The sequence below is a fragment of the Antechinus flavipes genome, chromosome 3 (assembly GCF_016432865.1).
Source record: "Antechinus flavipes isolate AdamAnt ecotype Samford, QLD, Australia chromosome 3, AdamAnt_v2, whole genome shotgun sequence".
Lineage (NCBI taxonomy): Eukaryota > Metazoa > Chordata > Mammalia > Dasyuromorphia > Dasyuridae > Antechinus > Antechinus flavipes.
In genome coordinates this window covers 213800001-213815986 of record NC_067400.1, presented here as the reverse complement: position 1 = coordinate 213815986, position 15986 = coordinate 213800001, and positions in this window count along the sequence as shown.

Sequence of the window (15986 nt, the reverse complement as noted above, 5' to 3'; positions counted from 1 at the left end):
AAGATAGAGAAGGTAATTTCCATTTCTTAGAAAATTTAACATGAAAAGCTAGACTTGTGCTAACCATCTTGTTCTGTCTCACAGAAGGTCATGAAATTCGTAAAATTCATAAAAGCTATATATAAGCTACCGTACTGCTGTCAGACTTTTATCTATGCAGTCTGTTGCTGCAGCTTCCTATAGCAGAATCCCTGGTCAGACTCCTGCAGTGGCTAGATCTTAAATGGATCAAACAAATGACAGAGATCAACTTCCCAAAGGATGTCAATAGGAAGACTAATATATACAGTTTTTAATGACAGAAAACAAAAGATGCAATTCAATTGTTTCAAACTTTGAGTTTGGCAGTTAATTTTGCAAAAAAATGACAAATTGTATCTTCTCAAAGAAAGAAAATATGAAGTATGAAGATGAAGAATCCAGTAATCAGTTCACTAACAGCTAGTTTTGGTTTTTCACCACTCTCTCCTTTCCCTTCCTTCTGTCTTAGGTGTTTCCCTAAATTGCCTGCCCATATTCTTCTAGGCAAAAAATATCCTTAAAGAGATAATTAGGTAGTTCTATGAATATGTGAATTATGTAGCTTCTGTCTGCCTCAATTTTCTCATCTGTAAAATGGGGATAATAATAATACTTAACTCCCAGGGTAGTTAAGAGAATAAAATAAGAAAATATTTGAAAAATTCTCTGCAAACTTTAAAGAGCTACATAAATGCTAGTTATAATTATTAACAAGCACTTCTTTTTTCCCTTCAATTTTCTTTTCTATTCTGAACCATCTTCCTTCCTTTTTTTCCCTCTCCCCACAACCAAGAAGACAAAAAAGGTCATTTCCTTCTCCAGCTCATTTTATAGATAAGGAAACTGAGGCAAATAGAATTAAGTGATTTGCCCTGGATGACACAACTGGTCTAAGGCCAGAGTTAACTAAAGAAAATGAATCCTCCTGATTCCAAGTTCAGTGTTTGATCTACTATGCTACCTATCTCCCCCTTGAATTAGGTAATCCTATAAAAAGCTTATTTGAAGTAAAATCATAGACTCTTGTATTTTCAGAAAATGAAGTTATCCTCAGGCAAACTTAGACCAAGAAACTGAGTTATATGTTCAGATATTAGAGATGTGCATTTTATTTTGAACTATTTAAAAATATCTTTTATTTTATTCATGTATTCTCCCTTCACTGAGAGAGATTGCACCCACTCAAGATTAAAAGAACATGATCTAAACAATTTATTCCTGGTGGCTAACTCAGTGATGAGCCTCTACAAATTAAGCAAGGTTGGTTCTCAGAAAACACTTTGCCCCTGGGCCAAGGAGACCTGTTAGAGCCTATCCTCAAAAAACACAGCTTTGTGGAACTCGAAGTCATCCCCATGCCACAATGCAGTATGAAAGTATGCTAGCAGTGCCAATTTTTGTTTCATATTTGCAAATTCTTGAGCATCCTGCAAGAGTATAAGCAGGACAGTAACAATATTAAAACAACACAATAGATATAGTTATGTTTTCTCTTTCACTTTGGGGAGAAGTTTCCTTTAAAACACAAAATATTCTAAAGAAGGAAATATTTAAATTTTTTATAATCTTTTATCTCAATACATTTTAAATCATACTTTATTCAATAATATATGACAAAATTGGATTTTTCCAGTTTAAAAATGACTTTTACATATTTTCCATTGTAGATATGCATTAGAGGAAGAGTCACATCGGAAATACAGGAGTGTGTATCTTGCCTTTCAGAACTCTACATGCTAGTGTAAGGGACTGTAACTAACTAGGTATGTGATCCTAAGCTAGTTTTATTTAGGCCATAATTTTCTTACCTATTACAAAAGAGGAGGGATGGGATAAGTCCATCTCTAATCTCCACTCTTGATCAAAATTCTATTATTTCACAGAAAGAGAAAACCGAAAAAGAAATTTTAAATAAAATCTTACCACCAATAAATAGATACATAAGTCACTAATATCTTTTATGTTTTTGTCTAAGTCAGATCTTAACCCAGATCTCTGACCCCCTTCAACTCCCCCCCACCATCACCATCTTGTTTCTAGAGCAATTCACATGCAAATCAAGACATCACTTTGCGATATCATTGCTCAGCTTCAAAAATGAAGGGTCACCACCACCACCAACAGAGCAATTCTGAGGCTAAACTGTGAGAAACCAAGCTTTTGTTTTCCTATTCCTACTGACCCCTTTAGTCTAGATAGTTCCTTTGGGTCATATCAGAACCACCTTTATATGTACACATGTGTATAAGTGTCCATTGACATAGGACTTTCTCCTCATTGATGGAAATCAATGTCTTACATAATCATATGCATCTGTTTGCATGTGTGTGTACATGATATACACACACATAAATATCATGTACACACCCATATATAGATACACTCATTTTAGCCTAGAATACATTGATATAAGGAACTCCCTAGTAAGGAAATTCATTTTACCCATGCAAATCAACAGATGTTCTTCAATTTAGAGACTTTGAGAGTTGCCTAGAGCACTGAAATGTTAAATGATTTACCCAGAGACCCACAACAAGAACAGATAGGGATGGGAATTATGCTTCCAGGCTCTCCAATCATTTTAACAAGCTGTGGTGCTTATTATAATTTATGTGTGGGTGGCAGAGTGGGGTGCAGAGGAATAAAGACCTATGATATCTTGTATGAAGAAATTCTGGTAGTGGAAACTATCTCATCCCCCCACCACTACCACTTACTTACTTCTACTCCCTCCCAGCCACTCACCCCCACTACCTTCTATGGGATCTGAGCCCAAGGACAGATGCCTGTCTATTTTAACAAACTTTCTCTTAAAGTACTACATCATGTGATCTATTATTATTGTTGTTATCTTGAATTAAATAATATAAACTTTAAAACATCTAAAAAAAGTATTCCTGGCTAATGAGCATCTCTACTAAGATTTGAATAATCAAAAATAAATAAATAAATAAAATAATAAAATAAAATAAAATAAACATCATAAATAAATAAATAAATGAAAATAAATAAAGCTCATACTGATGATTTGAGTGTACATTAGTAAGATGTCACACTAAATTTATTTTCCAGATATCTATAAGTTTGCTCTTTAATTGAGAATGTGAAGCCTACAAATTGTATGATTCTAAAAAGAGGTTAATTTTCCAAGGGAGTAAAAATAAACCACTTTTTATTATTATTTACTTCTGACATGGCTTTTATTTATACTTGATAGTTATACTTGTCATTGCAAGGATGTAATTGGTTATTTCAGCTAAAATTACTTTCCACCTTGGACCTTATATAGCATATTGTTTTGCAATTATGATGCATTTATATACTATTACATGCAATAGTTACCTATTTTTGGCCCAAACCAATACATCTTCACAAATCTTTAAACCAAAACCATAGGGGAAGCCAATTCTTACTGATCTAAGATAAAGAGCTTGAATATTCATGTAAGAATTGTAATTAAAGTACAAGTGGAATAGAAGAATCAGATATAATGAAATAAATATGTAGAAAGATAACTTGAGAAAGGATAGGAATATTCCAAAATAATAATGGCTAGTATTTATGTAGCAGTCTAAGGTTTGCAAAAATGTTTTATAAATATCTCATTTGATTTTTGCAATAATCTTGAGAGAATGTGCTATTATTATCTTCATTGTACAGTTGTAGAAATTGAGAGGTAAAATGACTCACCAAAATTACTTAGCTAGTAAGTGTCTGAAGCTAGATTTGAACTTCAGGTCCAATACTTGATCCATTGCCAGAGTCTAGGCTACTATGTAGCTTACAATTAGTAGTTGCCCACAACTAGGCAAATAAAGAAAAATATGAGAGTGTAAATAAATCAAGTACTAAGAAAATAATAAGAAATCTAGAAGATTTTCAGAAGTCAAGGCATACCAGAATAGTATAGTACTTTACATATGCATTTGGAGCATCTCTCTTGGGAGCTACCTATTCATCTATATGAGTCCTCCAATAGGTTATTTCAGTTTTTTATTCCAGTTATTGTTTTTTTTATTCCTACTGACTCCTTTAGTCTAATTATTTCCCTTGGGTCATATTAGAACCACCTGTCTATGTACATATGTATGCAAGTGGCTAGATAGTTCCCAAGTTCTAAAATCCATTAGCATAGGACTTTCCAAGATACATTATGTATTTATACATCCAAATACAGTCTATAAGTTCATCCATCTCTATCAATCAAAGTATTTTTACTAATCAAACAAGAAATGTGCCATTTCAAAGCAAAAGACATTTAATGAAATAACGCACTAAGAAAAATAGAAATAGGACAGTTGCCCAAATCTGGGGTACATCCCTTTCAAACTATATATCCAATGAGTATAAAAGGCAAATATATACATATAGAGAACACCTTTAGCCAGAGCACAGATGTAGAGGGACATCCATTTGGATAACATGAATAGCCAGAAAAAAAAAAAAAAAAAAAAAAAAAACATGAAGAAAGGGTATGATAAATCTCAGTGCTGGTTGTGCCTAATCACCACTTGATGGTTTTTCTCTGGTCCCTTGATTACTTGCTAACACTGATTGCAACCAGGTCTTCTGGGTACCAGGTTATGGAGCTTCTCTGTTTACAGTTTTTAAATTTATCTGAGATGCACATTTGAGAGGCTAACTCTTTGTCATTATATAAAGATTTGAGTCCCCCACGTCTTTTTTAACCTACATCCCAAGGGTTTCAGCTTTAGCTCCTTTAGAATGACAGGGCATTCACACACTCAATATCAAACTAGAAAAAGGGGGGAAATTGCCCTTTAGCTATTTTCTTCCCTTGGGGAAGTCTGTCATTTCTCAGAGCCTTGGCTCTAATAGACTTTTTCCTTTCCAAAAGGAGAGCTTTGCTTCCATGGGCCAAGCTCTTATGGAACACAGTGTTAACACTGACTGTTAGTCAGCAAAGTCATAGGAGTTAAGACTATTTTCAAAACTTACTGCTCACCAAGGACAGGATATCTGTTCCAAACCTCTTAACTGGCTTAGAGTTAGAAAGCATTTGTAAGTAATGCCTAATTTCCAGTTGCTAAATTGCATCTATTTAGAATTATTTTGGGGATTGATACTGGACAAATGCTTCCAAAGCTTGGGTCTCAAGGGCCTCTGTCTTTCTTATGCCTGGGATTCTTCTTGACTTTCCTAGTAAATGAATGAAGATGGAGGAAGACAAAGGTATAAAACCTTTAGAGAGAGAGTTTGAAGATACTGTTGTTATTGTTATGGCTCTTTGTCCTGACATCAGGGAGGTGAAGCTGAAGTGAGCTGAATTTAGAAGGAAGGCTGGGCAAAGTAACCAGTCTCATTTTCCCCTCCAGAGCTATCTAGGTCCAATGACAAGATATAAATCAGGATAACTGGAGATGACCCTAGATGCTACAGGAGACTTTTTAAGCTAAGGTCTTCAACAGGTCTCAGTTTGACTGAGACAGCACTTATTCAATGATAAGACTAGGTAAGAACTGAAACAAAGAATGGCCTCTTTTACTTAGTCCAAAAAAAATCTGCTCTGGAAGAGGAAGACCCTCAAGGTTTTTGGCCAAAACAGAAATAACTGCTATTTACATTCATTAAAAGTGAATCAGGACTCAAAAATGATCTATTGGGGCTTGACTTGGGACCTATTGTTGACAGTCAATGAGAGCCAGAGTGATTTGGGTTTAAGATGTGGTCCTTAAGAAAGAAATCTAGCCAATAAACCCCAATATATCTCAATAACTCCTGTTTCCAAAGTTTCAAATTTTGACTTAATAAAACAAACTAAAAACTATAGCACCTGACTTCTATCCACATGAAGCAGCTGACACTAGCTATGTATCCCTAGGTTACTTAACAACTGACTGCCTTAATTACCTCAACTATAAAATAGAGACTATAATAGCACCTATGTCCCAAGTTGTGATGATGTTGTGAAGATCAAATTGAATATTTGTAAGGTACCTTGCACAATACTTGGCACATCATGCACACTTAATAAATGTTTGTTTCCTTCCTTTCTCCTACCTTATAATGCTTAAAAAGTAGGATGGGGTAGAAAATAAGTAGGATAGGATAATTCACCAATTGGATAATCATCCTCTGAATAATTGAGTAGTTGACTATTCACATTTTCTACATCTCAACTCTAATAGCTGACAACCAAATATGTGGAACTTCTATTACTATGAATGCCCAAAGGTACAATATTACTGAAACCAGTGATGAACTGTGTATTTATTAATGATCTTGGGGACAAGGTAAATAGTGAGGTGGTAAAATTTGCTGACACAAATTTATTAAGTTAGTAAAAATGATGGTGAAACATGAGAAAGTAGAGTAATCTAATAGAGCTGGGTGATTGAACTGCATGATAAACTCCAACCTAGAAAGAAATAATTTACATTGAGCCATGAATTAGCCAGAGGTATACAGGGAAATATGTAAGAGAGTATGGCTCTATATAACTGCCTGCTCAGTATTTGGCAGAACTCAAAAAGTGAAAAAGATGTTTCAATAAGTTAATGAAAGGCAAGGGAAAAATTCAACTACAGTATTATGTGTATTATAAATCATTATAGTTAGTACTCATATCCTCCTTAATTATTTCTTCCCTCCCCCCCCCAGAAAAGTAGCGCCAGAACTCTCTGTTACTGTCTTACTCCAATTCTATCATGCCTGAATCAAGAAAAGTGCTGTAAAGTATTATATTTGGTTGACAGGAATTGTTTTAAACCATAGCTTAAATACAAAGTTCAATTTAGTTCAATTTATTTACTGGTGACCTGAAGCAAATCATTTAGCCTCTCAGATCCTTACTTAACCTTTGTAAATCTCAAAGTGCTATATAAATTTGCATTATTTATAGTTTGCCTCAAAAAATTTGTACCTTCAGAGAGAAAAAAGTAGACAATAAAATTAGAGAGAGAAGACTATGGATCAAAAAGGGTTACTCTCATGTAATTTTATATTTTGAAAAATCTGACAGCAGTTGTATTTTGTGAGTCTAGTCATCGAGAACCAAGAGTCACCTTGATTCCATAAAGAAACATTGAAGTATGACTTTAGAGGATGACAATAATCATAGGTGCCATAACAAAAAATAGGCATATAGACAATCTATTTTAAATACAAAAGCAGCAATGAAGAAGGTGAGGGAAATACATATTATCAAACAAATAACTTTGTAATTTTCCCAGCTAGAATGGAGAAGAATCATGTTAATAATACTCTACAGAGGCATGATTCTTTAGAATATATAATGCAGGAGTCTGTAATCAACTTAGCAGAGCGGTAGGAAGCAATGTGGTGAGCTGTACTCCACAAACTTCTCCAAACAGATCTAGAAAATGTACCAGACAGAATCCTAATGGGGAAATCCAGAAAAAGTCACAGTGAGTCATTTGTTCAGTTTAGTTTGGCGTAGGGAGACAATGCAGACATTGAAGATGAGGATTAGTTAGTTAGCAGCACAAAGAGCATCAGTCCTCAGGAAGAGGCTCTGTACGAGGGCTGGAAGAGGTCTCAGACTTTGACAGCCATATTGGGGCAGTGGAAGTGGACATGTCCCAAATAGCAGCTTTGTTGTCCACTACCTAGTACCAGGTAACAAATCCAGGGTAATGTAAGAAAAAGATTTGCGCAGAGCAGTGACATCCCCCCAGTAGAAAGGTCCTAGGTGATATATTAAAAAAAGATGGAAGTTCAGAAGCCAAAAGGAGCAAAAGAGGAGCAAACCCCAGGCATAAATCAGGGCCTTACTTAATCTAACCCACCTGCTGAGGAATAATCAAAGCAGGAATTCCAGATCAAAAGGAAGCCTATAATCCTGTTACTCTCAACTAATAGAACTTTCCATTTGGATGATTAGAGTGGAGTCCAGAAGCAATCTATTCTTATTCAGACCTAAAACCAGGTCGGGAACTTGCAGAGCTCAAATCATGTGAAATTAGAGTGGTGGATACAGTGTCAGTAACCATCTGAGATAGAGATTAGATAGGTGAGCAAAAGAGGGAGCTCAAGGAAGATGATCTCATTTTCCCCTTAGAAAAGGAGATAAATTCTTCCCTAAGAGAGGTAGAGGGAGGAGTAATCAAAAGAGGTTTGAAGAGGGATAAAAAAAATTGGAAGAGAACAAATAAGGGAGTAGGATTGCCTAGCATTAGTGAGAGCCCAGTTGGAGTTGTATAACAAATCACACATGATTTAGCACCCACCACTCTAAAAGAGAACTTATAATACAATATTCTAGAAGGCATAAGATGCAGGCATATAATCATGGATTTTTCACAAAATAGTGGTTTTCCAAACATTGTTAATTGGGAGGAAGGAAGTCAAGAACTGCAGAGACATTTTGAAATTCTAACACAGAAGTAGAGAGAAACTTTAAAAAAAAAGTAAACATGGTCAAGCAATCATAAAAGACTAAACAATGATAATTTCCTTACATTCAAACATATGAATCATATTGGGACCCTATCATTATGAGGAGTTATAAAAGACAGTACGGTTAGACAAGATCCAGTATGTCATGATAATATTAAGAAAAGAATGGAAAGAGAGAGGAAGAAGAACAATTTATAATGGGAGGAGTAGAGCTAAATAACAGGGAAAATTATCTTATATGATAAGGAGCACAAGTAGACATGTATTCAAACAATGCAGGCCGATGAAGGCAAGTGGAATAATACTTGAATTTTATTCATCTGAACTGATCAAAAGAGGGAAGAAAACAGATCCACACAGATTTGGATTCAGAAATATATTTTGTTCAACAGGAAAATTAGAGAAGGCCTAGAGAGTCAAGGAAGGAGAAGGTTTAACTATAAGCAAACTTTAAGGATATACAAAAATATTTAACTCTTTTTAAGGTGACAAAGAATGGGAATTTTATGGGATACCTATAGATTGAGGAATGAACAAGTTATAGTATAAAAATGTGACATAATACTATTGTATTGCACTCCTATCAGTATAAAGACCAACCAGGATTTCAAAGAACTAATAATGAAACATTTTGCTCCTAATAGAGAGATGAAGTACTCAGGATGCAAATGAAAAAATGCTTTTTTTGGACATGATAATGTGGGGGCGGGGAATTTGATTGGCTATACATGTTTGTAATAATGAGTTTTGTTTTCTTGTGTTCTTATTTGGAGGTGAGAAAGGATTTGAATGGGAAGATAAGAAGTTGGATCTTGACTGATTAAAACAAAATATTTTTTTAAAATTAATAATGTATTTGCAAATTTATTATCTCATCTTTTCTTTGCAATATCACTTGGAGACAAGTATCATGATAAAAAATGGGTATTGGATTTAGTGCAGAAGACTTGGTTTTCAGTCATAGTTTTATATATATTTATTGTATGAACTTGGGCAAATCAATTTAAATTACATGTAAACTGGGATAATGACCCCTATATCACAGGATTATTCAGAGGAATAAATGAGTTTGTTTATGAAAGCTTTATAAGTTATAAAGCATTCTATAAATATAGATATATCCTCTTATAAATGAAGATTTAACTTAGAATAGCAAAATAACTTGCCCATAATATCATGGCCAGCAAGAAACAGGACCGTAACTAAAACATAGCCTTTTGGCTCGTAAAGCACTTTCAGCTACCAAGTATTGTGTGTGCTTTTAACTATAGGGTAAAAAGAGAAAAATTGCTCTCTGGGGAAAAAAATTCCAGCTTATTTAATTCCACTCTATCAAAATCTCAGAGTTTATCTAAGGCTTTTACCTGTTTAAATGGGACGTTAAATATTTTTCAAAAGTGTTTGATAAAAGTACAAAGTAAATTTTAGTAAAATGACAAAGCCAGCATTGCTCATACTAATAGACGGACTAACATGCCAAAGGAATTTATTCCACCCATCCTGTCTCAGTCTTCTGAGTTTGGCAAATGCACATAAGCTAGTATAAAAATTAGGTAAGGGTAAACCTAGTGGGATAGAAATAAAGCAAACACATGTAGGATGGGAGACGTCAGGTAAGAATCCATTACTCCCACTCCAGTATCTTTGCCAAGAAAACCCCTAAAGGGGTCACAAAGAGTCAGTCACAACTGAAAACAACTATAACTCAAGCACATGACATCTTAAAGTCTCATTTGTTCTAGACTGCCATGAGTCTGTCTGTGAAGTCAGTCTCAGAAACCACCTTTTTTAAACCTTATTATCTCAATTTGATACACAACCAACACAAAGTTATAGTTATCCATTATTAAGTTGTACCACTGCCATATACTTATCAGTTACACAGGGCAGGGCTGCCTCCTCATATCAGACTGGGCAACTTCCCAAAACTTCAAATTTCTGGGCAGTGTTTCCCAGAAGCAGCAGGGCTCCAAATGCTTTCTCAGAGCTCCATGGAAAAATACAAAGAACAGAGGTTACTCTGTCTTCAACCAGGCAAGTATCTAATTACCCTTGGGCTAGCCAACCCCCATGGAAAAGAATTAAAACTATTCCCAGTTTTCTCTCTTTTCCAAAATGTATATTCATAGTTCCTGAAATTACCCTAATTTAATCCAACAGAAGAAAAAATAGTTTTAAGTGTATTATATGAAATCCTCTTTGGCAAAAAGGAGGGTAGGGGGGAAGTTGCTCTTTGAATGCCCTTCCTCTGCCCAGAGGCCAGAAGGGCTAGAATCTAATCATAGGATGATAATAAGGTATTAAACTAACTCTAAATATTCATCGAGGCTCTGATTCTTTTATGATATATAAATTACTTTCTCTGACAAAATTAAAAGGAGCAATCCTATTGGACTAGCAAAAAATAGTCACACCTTTTCTGGTCTTTAAATAGCTAAGGACTTAGGGACAACTCGGTTACAGAAAAATGTATGCTGAGGAATATTTTGTAGAGGAGACCTCTTCAAGGTGAGCCTTATTCTCCCTATTGGCCACAGAGCTTAGCAAAAAACTACCCATGGCAGATACTGTATCCATTAATTCAAGTTTGTCATTTCTAAAAATCTCAAGGCAAAAAAAGGAAGCAGACTGTTCTCTAGATTGACACTGATAACAAAAAGGCAGTCATTCAAGGAATGAAGACACTTCAAGGAACAAAACTCCTAAAAATGGACCTTGGGACCCCAGTTTGTACATCTAACAAAGATAGATGGGTAGACATGATCAGGAAGAAATAAAGGAAATATAGGCCCTAAAGGACCAGGAGTAGTGATACTTTTTTTACATATATGTATATGTATATATATATATATGTATGTATACACACACACACACATGAATGTGAATGTGTGTGTATATCTCTATCTCCACACACACACATATGAACACAATGAGTGTATATCTATCTATCTTGCACATATACCACTATATCAACACACTCTGACCCCACTCTTTCCATGGATTCTGTATCTATTTGTAGAAAAATACGTATCAAGTCTCTAAAAAGAATTCTTTGAAGCTACTGGTTTTGTTTGTTTTTTACTTTGTCATTTTAGTAAATATCTCTATTAAAAGCTAATTGTTTAGCCTGCATGATTGTTAATGGGAAGCACACTAGTAGGATCTTGTAGGCTAGGCTTTTAGGAGTACAGACTAAGAGAGTTATCTCTAGAATATAAGCTTCCCTAGCTCAGAATGGTTGTTAGTGGATATCACACTTCAATTACTTGTAAAGGCTATCTTATATATTGTAAGACCAATATTTTACTTCATGCAACAGGAGCATAGCATTATAAATTTAAACTATGTGGACAAGTAGACAATATTGTCAGTTATTGAGTCGAGTCCTGAATTAAGTTGTCTTTGGAAAGTTCTATTATATGTTAGAATTTATTTTTATAACACTTTTCTTTTGAACTCAAAGTGTTTTTAGAACAATTTTATTGATTTTTTTTTGGTCTATCTTAGTGAAGTGAGCAATTATATTCCATTATTTCTAGCAATGGAACCCCCTATCTTACATTTCTTTGTATAGTGCTCTATTAGACCACACTGGTATGAAAATAACCTCTATCATATTTTAACCCCAAAGCTGTTCCATAAGGCTCTTTTTTTTTCATTAAATCTAATGAAATATCAAGAATAACTTCATGCTTCCTGCTTCACAAATGAGAAGAGAGTCATTTATCATTTGTCAGGACAGGTACAGAATATCTGAGGCCCTAATTCCTATTTAAAGTCTGGTTCAGAACAAAATGTCAGCCAATCATCCCTATCTTAGTAACTGCATCTCCTTGGAAGATACATTTTGAAAAGCAATGATAAAACTGGGAGAGCAGGATCCTGCTTGCTCCTTAGTGAAGACTGACATATCAATTCCAGGAAACACAGCTTTGCTCTTGAAAACATCATCCTCTGAAGTTCAATCCAACTTGGCATTGGGATCTCCATGATTGCCAGGGGCCTTGGAGAGGCCAATACATTCATCAGAATTTGTTCTGGGCAAAAAGAGACGAGACAATGTCTCAGTATTATTCCTTAGATAGTAAGGCCCTGCTAACACCCAAAGTATTGAAAGATTGAAACTGGCATCCCTTACAACTTCCTTAGTCCAAGTTTCCAGTGCTTTCAATTAAAAACAAAACAAAACCTCAAATTCTTTAGCAATTAGATTTTTTAGAATAATAAAATTAAAAGTTAAACTTTTAGAACTAAATTTTAGAATTAAATCTATCTCAAGAACAATAATCTGGTTTAGAGTGTATTATTTTTTCATTTCTTTTTCTCTTAATGAATGTGGTTATTCTACTCAGAGATGGAATTTCATCACTAGTTGGATTCTGAATCAGGGTTCATATTTAGAGCCAGTTTCATTCAACATGCAGTCCCAATCCAATAGAGTATGCAGGGATCATAAATTAAATAACAAAATAATTAAATGAGGATAATAATAGTACCTTACCCCCCCCAAGACTATTGTAAGGATAACATGAGATAATAATTGTAAAGCATTTAAGCACAGGGCCAGATCCATACCAGAGCTTTAAAAATGCTATTGCTATTGTTGTTGTTGTTGTTGTTGTTAAAATATGCAAAAAGTGGATTATTCTACTTTGAATAGAGTCAATTTCTTCCTGTCTGAAATCCCTTTATGACTTAAGGAATTGAATGAAGCACATTCATTCATTCATTTTCTAGTCAATTAATAAACCTTTATTAAGCTCATTAGGTAAGACTCCATGATAAATACTGGGAATACAAAAAAGACAACACAGTTCCTGCTTCAAGAAGCTTTCAATATAATATTTATTAAGTATCCACTGTATGGAGGCACTGTAATAGAAACTGGGAATACAGGCAAAAACCAGTCCCTTTTTTGAAGAAGAAGAATAAGTAAAGTAAAAATAATAAGTGGAAAATTAAATATAAAAGATATACAAGATAATACAAAAGGAAAGCATGAAACAATCAAGGAAATTAGAATAGACTCTTTGTGTTTTTGTTCATATCCAACTCTTCAGGACACCATTTAGAATTTTCTCCTGAAGTGCTTTATCATTTGCTTCTCTAGGTTATTTCACAGATGAGGAAATTGAGGCAAATGGGATTAAGGTATTTGCTCAGGATCACACAGCTGATGTTTGGGCTCAATTTGAACTCAGTCCTTTCTGACTGCAGGCCTGGAGTTCAATACATTGCATCATCTAGGAGGCACAATTCTAACTAGGTTTTTTTGTTGTTTTTTTTAAGGAAAGCTGGGGAATTTATAAGACAGAAGTGAAGAACTGATGCCTTTCAAACAGGAAAGGGTAGTCCATGCAAAAGCAATCTGCAGATGAACTGACTATAATGTATGAGGAACAACAAGCAGGCCAGTTTGGCTAGAATTTACAATGGGTGAGAAGATTAATATGTATTAAGTCTGGATGGATAAGCTGTTATTTTTAACATTGATTTTTTAAAATTTTGAATTCCAAATTTTCTCCTTCCCTCCTGCCCCTCCTTTAACCATTGAGAAAGCAAAGCAATATGGGATTGATTATACCTACAAAACCATGCAAATCATATTTCCATATTAGCCATATTGAAAAAAACACAAGAAAAATAAAGAGTAAAAAATTATGCTTCAGTCAGCACTTGGAGATCATCAGCTCTCTCTTTTGGAAATAGCATTTTTTTTTTTAATCATAGGTCCTTTAGAATCATTTTGGACTATCATCTTGATCAAAGTAGCTAAGTCTTTCTCAGTTGGCCATCCTTATGTCCTGCTCTTACTATGTACAATGTTCTCTTGGTTCTGCTCACTTCATCTGGCATATAAATCTCAGGTTTTTCTGAAACCATTTCGATCATCATTTCTTATAGAACAGTAGTAATTTTAATCACAATCATATAACAATTTGTTTGTCCACTCTTTAATTGATGAGCATTTCCTCAGTTTCCAAATTTTTGCCTTCCCAAAGGAACTGCTATAAATATTTTCATATAAATAAGTTCATATCCCTTTTCTTTCATCTCTTTGAGACACCAAACTTGTATTACTGGGTCAAAGGGCATACAGAATTCCATCATCCTTTGGGTATAGTTTCAAATTGTTTTCCAGAATGGTTGGACTAGTAAACAGCTTTAAATCAGAACTTTATCGTAGGAGCCAGAGGTGGACTTTCTCTTCTTGAAGAAAGAAGTCATAACATATCAGAAGCCTTTTCTCTTTGCTATTAGAATATATCAAGGAAAATTACCCAGTTGCTTAGTAGACTCTCAGGGCCACCACTCAGATGTTTATCATCTACCTGCAAACCTACAGTTTAAAGCAGGGATTCTTAGCTTTTTCTGTCATGGACATGACAGCTGTCTAATAAAGCCGTTGAACATCTCCTCAAAATAATATTTTTAAATGAATAAAATAAAATATTATTACAAAGGATATTAATTATATCAGAATATAGATATTATATATACATATGTATATAACTACTTGGAATCCAAGTACTATGTAAAAATATAGATATCTTCACATACACACATAAATGTTATGGAATAGGTATCCTGATGCTTTCTTTTGCTTTTTCTTTTCTTCATTTCTCTGCTTTTGCCTTCACATAGAAACCTTCACTTGAGTTGAATTAAAGGAAACTAAAGATTCTAGGTGCCTGAGTAAATGGAGTGCTGGGCATGGAGTCAGGAAGACCTATTTTCTTGAGTCAAATCTGGCCTCAGACATTACTAGCTGTGTGACCCTGGATAAGTCACTTAACTCTGCCTCAGTTTTCTCCTCTGTAAAATAAACTGGAGAAGGAAATGACAAACTGCTCCAGTATCTTTGCCAAGAAAAATCCAAATGGGGTAATTAAAGATAAAACTGAACATAATTTAACAACAGTGATTCTAAGAGGCAAAGGTTGCCAAGAGTATATTCCAGGTATGGAACTAGTCAGAACAAAAGCAGAGAAGGGAGATGGAGGGTTTTGTATGATCATCACTTTGGCTAGACTACACTGTTTGTGAAAGGATCTAATCTATAATAATACAATATATTGGGACCAGGAATGCCAAAGACTTTGAATGACACATAAAGGCTTATTTTTGATGCTTAAAGGTAATAGGGAACCACTTCCATTTACTGTGTAGGGAGGTAAAGGGGAGAGCTGCATTTGAGGAAAATCACTTTTGACTACTGTGTTGAGGATGGAGAAGGGAAATTCTTGAGGTAGGGAGGATAGTTTAGGAAGCAATTATAATCAAGGTGAAAGGTGATGAGATCCTGAAATCAAATATTGATTATACAAGTAGAGAGAAGAGGACAGAGGTAACAGATGTTGTAGAGATAGAAATGATATGATTTGACAACAGACTTGATATTTGCAGAAAGGATTTCAATAGTTTTAGACTAGCCACTTTTAGCCAGTGTTTTGTATTACCTTCAGTACTTTTCCTCATGTTTTACAATATTTTTTCCAAAGATGGTAAGATTATCCCAATACACAAACTGTGTGTCTGGTGATGGAGAATGAAGAACTGGGGATGCTACTTTAAAAGGAGGATGG